The sequence below is a fragment of the Crassostrea angulata genome, chromosome 5 (assembly GCF_025612915.1).
Source record: "Crassostrea angulata isolate pt1a10 chromosome 5, ASM2561291v2, whole genome shotgun sequence".
Lineage (NCBI taxonomy): Eukaryota > Metazoa > Mollusca > Bivalvia > Ostreida > Ostreidae > Magallana > Magallana angulata.
In genome coordinates, this window is record NC_069115.1 from 29,116,444 (window position 1) to 29,129,420 (window position 12,977).

Genomic DNA, 12,977 nt, shown 5'->3' on the forward strand with positions numbered 1-12,977 from the left:
AGGGGTTTTCTTTAATACTCATCTCAGAAAAGCACTGAAAGTTTAATGCAAGGCTGAATTGAAGGGTCTATCGATGTTAGGTTCGTCTGACGTCATTGAAAGTTTTCATGCTATGAATAGAAATCTCTTGAGAAGAGGAGCTTTCGGTATTCTCGTCTCGCTTTGCCACTATAAAACATAAAGCCATATTAATTATTAAAAATAAGATTCATGGTATAGATTTTTCTATTATTTGTGTGTGAATATATGCAGGCCTATCATGTATGCAGTTGACGCTGACTTGATATCTAAATCTTAATGCATATGTTGTTCTTTAAAGTGCATTTTAACGTTTAAATGTGTCTTTGTAAATATTAATGCAAACTACAATTTTGTTACTATGTTAACGTAAGGTAAACCGCTTAATTTAAATTTCACTTGAACACCAAGTAATAAACCTAGTTATTAAAATGAAAATGTTATATAACTGATTGCATAATTTTAAATTCGCTTTCTGTGATCTTTAAGATTATTAGAACAGCATATCTGGCCAAATCATATCCGCGGTTTTGATTTTTTCAGCTGTGCTGGGCGTCTTTTTAAAAACATTTTTTTTCTTCTCTGTCGAAACGTTTTTATGTCAAATATTTTGGTGCAATTTTTAAAGTCTTCTTTAAAAGAATACTAAATCGACAGTTGAAATATTTTGGTACAATTTTTAAAGTCTTCTTTGAAAGAATACTAAATCGACAAGTTACAAAAGTGTAGAGAGTGGGCAAATTTTCCCTTATTCTCATTCGTAACCTGGAATTTCTACTCTACAAATGAACCATGCCTTCCCCTCCACGTTGGGTTCTCAATCTGCTTTTTTTCGCTCCTTTTTTATGAATGAAGTTCTCAGTTTTCACAAAGCCGAACCCCTGGTGAGAAAACTTAAGGTAACTTCCTTTCCGTGGTAAACCACCTTAGCGCAAAAACGATAAGTGTGATTCATTTGCAAAACAAACTTGTAGAGGCAGCTGCCCCATTGTGTGACCAAATGCAAAACCACATCATAAGCTAAAACCTGCATACGTTTTATTTCTGTAATTTTTCGTTTTAGAAAAATATTTCAACCAAAATGATTTTTAAGAGATAAGGCATTACAAGGTCAATGTCTTGGACCAAAATGACCTCGTTCGCGCCACATTTCAGAGAGGTCAACTTGCATATAATTTCCTGCGAACTACAGAGGAATGCCAGTTTTTCATTCACAAAATATTTTTACCGCTGTGGAAGACTTCAAGGGTCAGCTTAAGTTTACATACGTGAGTTGTTGTAGTTGAGGGGGTTAACCTTTTTGTTGTTGCTGATCTGAATTGCAGATTTATTTTTCATTTTTGTTTTTATCTAAGTATTGTCTTGAAAGCGTATAAATTGTTGTATTAATTTTTTTTTGTTAATAAACCATAGAGCATATTTTTAAAGCATTAATTCTTAACATTTTCATTTTTTTTCAATTTGATTTATTTTACATGACAATTTAAATTATATTAAATTACATATCATTGTCTAGTTTAAAATTAATTTTCTTATCTTAGTACATAGTTGCTGAATTTTGTAATTTTGCATGTTCTTTAATTTCCAAACTGTATTAACGTAACATGTTAATAAGCAAACACAATATATATTTTTACTCTCGCTTAAAAACTCTCATAATTCTAACTTTATGTACAAATCACAACGAATACACGCCTTTCCACCAAAACATTCACCTCAAAGATTTATGGCTTGGTCAGAAATAAGTTGACCGGGTCATATCTCCATACTAAGGTCTTGTCAACGTATAGATTAGCATAACTTCAGCAAGCCAACGACAATACAAGAGATTGAGAGATCGAAAACAACCACAGTGGATAAAGAGTCAATAAACGAAAATGCAGTGCCATTTTGCAAATATATGAAAGTATAAGGCTTGCATATTTATTAATACTGCAACATGAGTCGTTTTCTGCAAAGCATAGAAAAGCGGTAAGGGTCATATCGCTGATGACTTTTGAATATAAATCGAAGTTTATATAGACCGTTCGGACATATTTCCAGAGGTCGTTCGGTCATCGAATGTATATTCAATGCTTCGCTTGATACCTGGAATGTACAATTCATGTTTTTATATGAACAATAATATGCGTCTGTTTTTATCGTCTGTTTAAATATTCAGGCAGACAGAATAAAAAAATATATGACTTAAAAAACACAAAATAATGAGGTCATAGATGATAAAAGATTTTTTTCACTTATATTATTTTTTTTTTATCTTGCATTCATTTCTTAACAAACGAATTTAAATGTAACTGTTTAAACTAATTAACAACATGATATACTTAACATGGAAAATTGTTTTCTTTACATAAGATATATATAGCAGGAAACGGTTCATGTCTTTTTTCCGACTATTTGTTTGATGTTTAGTGTTCCAAAAATGCATATAACTCGCTTAAATTTAGGCAAGCATGGTCAACGGCCAGCGACAGGCCCCGCTATCATCAAACAATTTAAAACTACTAATATAGAAATTCAAGATAAATGCATTTTATTTTTAGGTAAAACTTCTTATTTCAGGCTGAACAGTAGATAAGGAAAGTTGATAAAGGCGGTGTCAGTAGGATAAAATCGATATTTGATTAATTGTCCTGGCTGATTCAGATTGATTATTAAATGATTCTAAGTAAAAAAAAGTCTTTAGAATATAGACTTTGAGCTAATTAAAAATGAATAATCGATTTTATTAAAAAGGTATTGTTCTATGCAGAGTTACCATGCATGGGATATATCAGTTGTTGTTGTTTAGTATTCTGCATTCTTTGTTGCAAAAATTAGCCCTTTCAAACCTTTTATAATCATATTGGGCATAAAAAACAGCAAACACAATCGCGGTAACATCCATAAAAGGCATATTAAAAATGTATGAGAAGTCAAGTATATTTACGTTCAATACAAGTATTGTCAATTATATATGTTTTAAATTGTCAATGAAATGGGATGTCATGTATCTGAATTTCTTATGAAAAAAAAGCAACAACCGAGAATATGTAATGCAATTTTCAAATGGACTCTAGACCCCAAGAAGTTGGTTCCATGGTCACAGACTGGCATCTTAATTTGTTACCATAACTGCATTTCCCTTTTCATTTTGTTTGCTTAAAACAATAAGTTTTTATGAATGGTTCCAATGATTACTTATTCTTATCGTCCCAAAAGCATCAGGAAAGTTTAGACGTTGTTCAAAAATGAATATTTACAATAAACTACATGTACAATGTACATGTAACATCATTAAAGGAATGAAATTTTTATGATATTTCAATTTTATTTATTTTTGTTTTGTTTTTAATTATAAAATCTAATGACGATATTAACCTTCAGACTCATTTAAAAAGAAAAAAAACCCTTTTCTATGATAATGGAACCAGATGATGACACGGTCTACTGAGGACGGTCCAAAGAAACCATCAACTTTAAATTCAAACGAAGGGGAAATACCGGATACATGTAAATCCCTGGTCTACAACAAACGGTTGATTGCTATCGCAAGAGATGTCTGATATCATATTGATGCGCCAACATTTAAGATAAGTACGAAGATAAATTAATAAGTAAATTTCGTAATAGTTTAAAATACATGTAACCACTTATTGTCTTGCATTTTAGATGTTTTAAAATTGATATTTCATAGAATAATTACACATTTTTCGTGTTCTCTAAGTAAACTAAAGTATCATTTTTAACTAATTCTTACACATGTATAAAGCATTAAGAATATATTTACATTTTTGTTTGATTGTGATAACATTGTACATTTTTTCCAGAGAAAAGGGTTTAAAATTCTCAACCATGTTTAAAAATAATTATCATTGTTATGTAAAGATTTCAATAAACTGAAAAGAAATAAATGTTTTTGTTGTTGTAATTTTCATATCTATTTATCACAAACTTTTTTCTTTAAATATTGAGATTATCAAACACAAATATATATATTTTTAAATATTCAGCCAATACAGAAGATTGTATCAGAGTAGATACAGAATGATATATCGACTCTACCAAATGAATTCACGACCTTTACTAGAGTTACAGCGTCTTTGCACTTCTCCCATCCATAGAACTCTCTGTGGAGTCTGGACCCATCCATTGATTTACATAACATATTAGATTGTCTTAAAATAATTGCGCTCGCAAAAGACAATAAATAAAAAAAATCGATGTAGTTGCTCGGGAAACACTTTTCTGTATTTCTGACTTTTTCCTGAGATCGGGAAATCTTAAACCATCCAAAATTGTAATCGAATTTTCTTCAATGTCCAAAGTTATTTGAATTGTATCAAGCCATACATTACAAGTAATAATTTTTAAAGAATAAATTGAATCAATATTAGTTACTTAATTTCTTTTTTGTGATAGACAAAATACAATTTAATCTTTGTTTGAATCGTCCCTTGTGTAATGGGTCAATAAACTATGAAAATATAATTTATTGTATAAAATGGGTAAATATATTCTTTTTTAATTTTGTGTTGCATTTATCAACTTTGAGAGATGGGTGTAAATAACATTCTCTAAAATTGAGGAAAGAAAACGCCAAAGTACGAAAGCCGAGAAGGATCATTCGAGATTCGAGATTCGAAATACGAGATTCGAGATTCGAAATTCGAGATTCAATATCTAAATTAACCAATCAAATCAAGGATCTGAAAATATGTATCCTAGCGACATCAAACTATTCTAAATAAAAATCATACGTACATGCTCTTATATACAAATAAATGCTATGTTCACTTCTCCCTACCTAACTAAATAATTATTTGTATTTACTTTTACACAGAATATCTAAGTAGACTAGTAATAATGCAGTGTGCTTCGCGGATCTAAGTGATTTTGTTTGCCCTGGTGCATTTCCACCTGATGCGTTTGAACCCTAAGGTATTTCACCACCAGTAAAAGTTTAAAACCCGGGTTTATTCACCTCTTTTGTGTAAAAATGCGGTTATGGTAGAGAACTTCATAAGCGTAGCTAATTTTTTCTGTAGGGGGTCCTAAGCCAATTTTAAAAAATTTTACTATGTAAATTTAATAAGCTCCAATTTTCCCGAGGAGGAGGTCCAGATCCCCTGACCCCCTCCTTTCTAGATCCCCGCATGAAGATTAGTACATGTATCTAAATAATCTAAATATAAATAATCTGTCCTGTTTCACTAATAAATATAAGTATACTTATCGTTTTTATGTATGCATACACTAGTACTATGATTATGAACAAATCATTGCGATATTATCACATCATACGGAATTATTGATAAATACAATTTTTTTTCTTTTTCCTCAGTAAACAACTTATTACGAGTCTTACTTTTGGAATTGTTTTCAATAAAGAAGGATACCGTACTCTCTACAATTAAAGGTAGGGATGATAGGGTGCCAATTTGTTCACATTGCCGATTTCTTGTGCAGAGAACAGTAAAACCTTTTATTTGATTGTGCATGAATATTTCAAAATTAATTGTTGTACATATATTTTGTTATAATTCATTCATTGATATATCAACAAGAAAGAATAAAAGCATACGTTTCACAGCCAAGTTAAGTTTCTCTGTAGTTTCCTACCCCCTACCCCCCACCGCACCAAAATTGACAATAATTACATGTAAGTCATACAAATGTTTACTTTTTTTGTAAGTAAATCTCTAAAGATGTAAATAAGCACTGCAAACAAAGATGTGTGTATTTAATATACTACTACATTACACTTAGCCAGATAAAATGTAATCAGGATGAAGCTACAAGGGGTGAGTGGTGCAAATTTACCAATTTGTCGCCATACACACAGAACACCAAATAAAGAAACTGTGAGTGGTGTGTGGAATGCATAAAAGATGGCGGCAAATTATCTCAAATAATCAGTGCAAAAACCCACAAATAGGCTGTTATTTGTTACATATCCTGCAAAAACATTGATAAAAAATGTTATCGTCCCATAACATAGCCGATTAATTTAATGTGTACATATGGTCAACGTACATGTAATTCTAATATGCAAAAAGGCGGACGTATCAGGCGGGGATCCAGAAAATTAAATTTCAAAAATGATCGGTTGAATTACATTAAATGCTTTGAAAATTATTTAAACCTACGCACGGGTCAATATGCGTGATAGAAGCTATGTACAGTGTAATTGGAAACTTTCATTTTATATCAATATGTAGTATTACCTATTATAACAAATGAGAGTATAGCACAACTGCCACAAGCAATACATGTCCTTTACCGGCACAACCTCCCTCCCCTTAAAAAAATGAAACAATTGCCGTTTTATTTGCTAAAATGTGTGTGGTTCAAGATTTTTCTAAAGGACATACCCGATTAGAATTGAAAAAGAGTCGTACGTTTAAAACTAATTTTGTCAAAATTTTTAGATTCATTTGCATAGGCGTCGGAACCGGGGGAGCTAGGGGGGGCTTAGCCCCCCCCCCCCCCACTTTTTTTGCAAAGTTATACCTTACCATTAGAAACATAGCATGTTAGAGGGTTTAGCCCCCCCCCCACTTTTTCTCGCAGGAAAGAATATTGTTCCTAAATTTACCTAGAAAGATTGAGAAGTTGGATTCAGAAGCATACTAGCCCCCCCCCCCCCCCCACGGATTAAGAAATTCATGATTTTGGGGAAAAAAATTTGGGTAAGTAAGTTTTTTTTCTTTTGGAAGAATAGGTTTACTCCCCCCCCCCTCCCACGGATTAGGATTTCCATGATTTGGGGAATTACTTTTTTCTCAATATTTCTGAGGATTAGTCTAGCCCCCCCACTTTCAATTTGCTTCCGACGCCAGTGATTTGGTTATATTTTGGTCCATTTGGGTAAATATATGCACCAGCGCAGCTCTAGTTTATATATAATCAGGCCATAAATTCAAAATATTTTCAAAAATTAATAGCTCTTAATCCAGTGGATGAAAGAAAAGGAAAGCAAGTCGAACTCGATGAGTGCTAATACCTGTGTTGAATGAATGGTACAGTAGGATATGTGCAAAAAAGTCCCGTCTACTCTTTCCTACCCTATAAATTTTGGAATATTAAATCCGATTATAAGAGTCAAATTAAAATTCAAGTACGGATATGTACCTGTTTATCAAAAGTAAAACTACTCATAATTTATCTACAGTGCATCGTTATGGAGCTACACAGAAAGTTTTATATTAATTTGCCGAGCCAAATAAAAAAAACCCTGGAAAACGAAGAGAAAACAAAGTGGGGACAGAATAACTGACAAATAAATTAGGACTATATAGCCCCCCCCCCCCCCTCTTGAAATGTATATACTGAAAACAGATTATTGGCGTATCTCTAACATCCGCACACAATTTAAAGAAAATTTCATGTTTTTTTTTTATCATTTTCGCTAGCTAATGTAAGACATCACAAATACCCCAAACCCCCTCACGGAAAAGGAAATGCTAGGTGATAAGAGAGAGAGAGAGAGAGAGAGAGAGAGAGAGAGAGAGAGAGAGTCGATGTAAATCACAGGTGCGCTAACACCGTTAAAATTAAAGCTTGCTAGTTGGTCTGCCCTACCCTAGCTACCTCCTCTCTTTTCTCGTTTTAGAGGCTTAATTATTGTCTATTTATGCTTGTAACAAATCAAATCAATTTCAAATTCTAAATTAAACTGAATTTGACACTACAAAACTCTCTCTGTGTCTGTCTGTCTGTCTGTCTGTCTGTCTGTCTCTCTCTCTCTTTGAGGTTGTAAATCATAATATCTTCTATGGTTTAAAACTTTATCATAACCTATATTTTGACATGTCGATTATTTCATTGAGTTTCGTTTCATAGCTAAAACATTTAGATTAAACAGATCTTTTTTCGCGAGCCGATTTTTACACAGTTGGGGCGAATACACTTCGGGTTAAAATTGTTCGGGGGGAAATACATACAGGGCAAACAAAACCACTTAGATTCGCAAAGCCAACAGTGTTATTTCTAATTTAATTGTTTATACTGTGTGGGGTTAATTCATCAATGTTAATTTAACCATTTTATAACCACTATATAAGAGCTATTAAGACATTTATTTGTACGAATGATCTTTATTTAGAACAGTTTGATGTTGCTAGGATACAGGTTTCAGATCCATGATTTGATTGGTTAATTTAGATATTGAATCTCGAATTTCGAATCTCGAGTCTCGTATTTCGAATCTCGTATTTCGAATCTCGAATCTCGAATGATCCTTCTCGGCTTTCGTACCAAAGGTACTCTAGCTCCATCACTATTTGTGGGTATCAATTTTCTTAATGGCTTGAGTAAAAGTCACAGTCGAAAACAAAACACACAAAAATTAGTGTTCGACGAAAATAGATGAGAACACTATACTGTACTATTATACCGCGTATTTTTCGTGATTCAATAAAACGTTTCTCTCATTTAAATACATTGAAATGCATATTTCATTTATCTGAAATAAGAACGAATTGAATCAATCACATTAAAAAGGAGGTTTAAAAGTTGAGAATTTTAAGTTAAAAAAAGTTATGAACAACCCTGTCAAAAATGTTAAAGTGATCTAAATTGTTTGATAATAAAGATAACAAAATAGGACAATTAAGATCAAGAAAGGTATATAGATTTCCAAGATATGGGATATAAATAAAACGATATTAAAGGGACTTAGAGGACCAAATTTTAAAAAAAAAATCTATTTTTAATGTCTAGAATATTTAATATAGATATTGTTTATGCTTCCTCAAAATTTGAAAGTCAAAAATTGAATTACAAGCAAGATACAGAGTTTGATATTCTTTGTTTTGTAAACAAAGCTCAAGTCTTGTTAGTGTTTTTATATGTGTTGTATTGCTTTACGTTTCAATTAAATGGTGCTTTTTTTTGTTGATAATATTATTTATGAACTTATTGAATCAGTTTATCTTGTTTGCCACTGATCAGTTTGTAAAATAAATGGTAATTCCATACTTTCTATTATTTATAAACAATTATAAGACGCAAGCTTTGTTTACATAACAATGAGTTCTTACATCTGTATCTCGTTTGTAACTTGACTTCTATCATTCAAATTTTGGTAAATCATTTAAAATGCACATGTTAACCATTTTATGCATAAAAATTAAAAAAATAAAATTCTTATCTTAAATCGTGTCCAAGTCCCCTTAATAATTATTTAACAATGGCATAAAAGGTGTCTGAATTTACACAAGATTGATATTGCGATGATTATTTAACATTTATCTGCATTTGAATTCATTTCAAGCGTATATCTTTAAAATGATACTTCATGTACGCGAAATAAAGTCGCCGTGAATATAGTTCGTTAACAGAACACTTGTTCCGAAATTTGATTACAAGGAAGGGAGAGTTTTCTATATCTGCAAACACAGGCCGCGAAACATATTTCATCTGTGGTGAAATGATTCTTCGTTAAACACTTTTTTGTGGTTTCCGTTAATTGTTTAAGCTTATGTTTAACATGGTAATAAACGTGAAAACAAAACTTGTAAGTAAGACTATTATTTACAAATTGACGAATTCTCGAAATTCTGAATTTGATGAATCCACAAAATTGATGTCAAAAAGAAAAAAACAAAACCTTTATTAACTTCTGGTCAAGTACAAGTATAGTTTGCATGTAAAACATCTTCGAGAAGCAATGGTTTTTTGGTTTTATCATTTCTCCATACATGAATATATATGCATCTCACGCGACATAAGTTCCGAAAATATATCGTTGTCATGAAAAATCTAGAAGTATTGTGACTGTATTGTTTTTCCCCCTACAATTATAAGGGCTTTAATATTCAGATGAAAAGTTACTCAAATATTTCAGCTTAGCTAACGTCTGATTTGCACGCAATGTGAATAGCAAATCAAAATTGAAAAACATATATACCAGTATTCAGGAAAATGGACCAATAAGTTCTGCATATTTTTCTTCTATAAATAATAGAATGCTTTCTTTAGTAATTCATTAGGGTATTTTTATTGATAAAATTAATGAGCTTTGCCTTCTTAATAACCCATATAAACAACTAATAAATACATGTTCCTATTTGCATCTTTCTTTGAATCTGCTTTTTTAATATTCATCTATTGAGTGAGTGAGTGAGTAAAAGCATGCAAAACAGTAGAGAAAAAAGTTTCCTTGCTTAGAAAAGTAATAGAAAGACATAGATATTATCAAAGTTTCTTATCTATATAAAGAACGACAATTTATGTATATCTACGTATACCTATCTTGCAATACTATAGTACCATTTGATCTACTTGAATAATTTTAATTCTGGTATGATTTTTTTGGCTTTAATCTATTAAAAAGTATTTAAATACATATAAGTTTCTAAGGAGGAAAAAAAACTTTAAAAAAAATCTTTATTTCATAAGATTTGATATTTAATGAGTGCTTTCTTATACATTTTTTTTTACAGAATTCTTCTTTTCAAGGAGATTAATATGACCATGACCACCCAGCAGCCCCTTAATGAACGTAATCACAAGACCCCGGGTCGTTGGCCTAATTTATATAAAATTTTAAGAACATTTCACTTAGTTAATTCGGTCACCGTGTAATATTTCAGTGTGTCCTCAAGTGTACGTAGTTTCATAATTTATTCTAAACCGGAAGTGTTTTCTACCAAATTCCTTCTGATGACGTCAATACACAGCCCTTGAATCAAGCTGATAAGTAGGCCTTAAGGATCTAATATACTTGAGTCGTCTATTTATAGTAACAGATATTAGTAACTATGCTCCAACGATGGTGGATACATCAGGGGGGCTTCTTTGCACTGAAAATGGAAATGATTCCTGTCCTATAAGTGCTTTTTAAACTTTTGTGTGATTTTGTAAGATTTGTTTTTATTGGTTCTTTGTTAATATTCATGTTAATTCTTATTTAGCTGCTACCCGGCAAATTCAAAATTTAATTCATTACAATATAACATGAATTAGCGTTTTTATTCAATGTTTAGAGTATTTATGCTCGAAACATGCTTTAAGGTGTCTGTGGTTTTTACTGGCTGTTTGTTTCTTTCTCCTACTTTATCATATTCATGAACTTTAAATCGATTAGCACGATAAGAGATTTATTTTCTTCTCATTTTTTTTTCATAATGCTTAACACTGATTTACTTTATATGTTGATTGAATTCAAAAAAAAATTCGAATTTTTTAGTTAAAATCAACGCATTTTAAAGCATATATTTGTATATTATGCATTTCATTATAACAGAGGTTGCGGATATTAATATCAATCCTCGAATTTCTTTGACTCAAAATACACATTATTGAAAATGTAATTTTTGCTCTAAAACGTCATTTTTTGTGAAAAAAAGTTATCATGAAGGTATATATATACTTTATATATATATTGACTTTAAAGTCAAATATTTCAAAGCTAGTTTTGTGCCACTTGCAATTCAATTCTAAGGAAAAATATAGTTCAAGATTGGCGTTTTGCCGTATATCTGTGGGGTTCAACATTATATTGACATTATGTCATTGGTGAAGACATATACAAACAAAAAAAAATTTGATAAAGCCTCTTCACTTTCATTATTTATTTTTGGTTAGACAACGAGAGAGAGAGAGAGAGAGAGAGAGAGAGAGAGAGAGAGAGAGAGAGAGAGAGAGAGAGAGAGAGCAGATGGAAGAAGGGTCATAGAACAAAAGCTCCACTTTGTCCTTACTAGATTATTTGGATCATGTTACCATTCCGATATTTTTTCTCATTGTCCAACTCCATCGCCAGTAGCATCTTTCCTATCTCTTGAAACAAGACTTTATGCTAATGACCTAATCTGGAAATTCCATCCCTGTAAATCAAAAAACTATGTTTCATATTCAATTTTACATTAATTTATGCATTCTCTCTCTCTCTCTCTCTCTCTCTCTCTCTCCACACGATTCTATCTAAAATGGAAAAAAAAACAACCATGCGCATAAATGAAAAATCGATTTATGTGGCTTTTGTTATTCTATGTACATACATGTATGTTTAAATCCATAAACAATTTTATCCAATCTATGTATACATATGTTTAAATCTATAAACAAATAAATATAATTACCATGTATTTATTTGCAGTTTCGGCTGAAGAAAAAAGGTTTTAAATAAAACTAATTACATCCTGGGTTTTTTTTTTCCAAGTTAAATGATATTAAAATGATGCGTTCAACTTGACAGAAAGCATAATTTGTAATCACTTAAAAACGGAATAAGGTTGAATAAGTCTTTGTGGCATTAAATTCAAATTGTTATCTAAAGTGTTTGTATTAACTTTGTTTCTTTTGTAATTTAAATGATTTTCAAAAGATTACAATTTAACAAGAAAAAATAACAGCCTTTATAATTTGTAAAAAGAAAAAAATGGTTATTATATAAGTCTTATTCATGTACATGAAGGTAAGCGATATTTTATATTATCAAATTCGATTATTTGGAAACAGAATACAAAGTGGTGTTTATAACTCATTATCCATGCTATCATCTTGATAAGGATTTCCCTTAAAAGCCTTACTTTGTTTCTATTGTATTTTCTCATTATTATTTTGTGACACTTTGTTAAGGGAAGTTTAGCGAAATTGATAATGCGGTAACAGCTCATTGAACGAAAGTAAGTGAAAATTCTAATATCATAAAATGGAGGCAAAAGCTGTCGATATAAAAAAAAGAAGCTGTAAATGAATTTGGATCTGTGGAAACCATAATTAATCTTCCCCAGACCTCTTTTGTGTCGCACGACATCAAATGAATCGAGTTTCGAACTCAAATAGCATCTGCGCATGCTCAAAGAGTGTGAATTAAATTTGATCAAATTGCGCATGCTCTCTTTGGGTTTAATTTGGGAAGACGAAGAAATAATGTCGAACTTGTTATTTTTAAAGAGGGTAGTGGTCAGTGTTGCTTAGCTTTGCACGTGGGGGGCAGATGTTGTATTTTATACAAAAGACAATGCTAT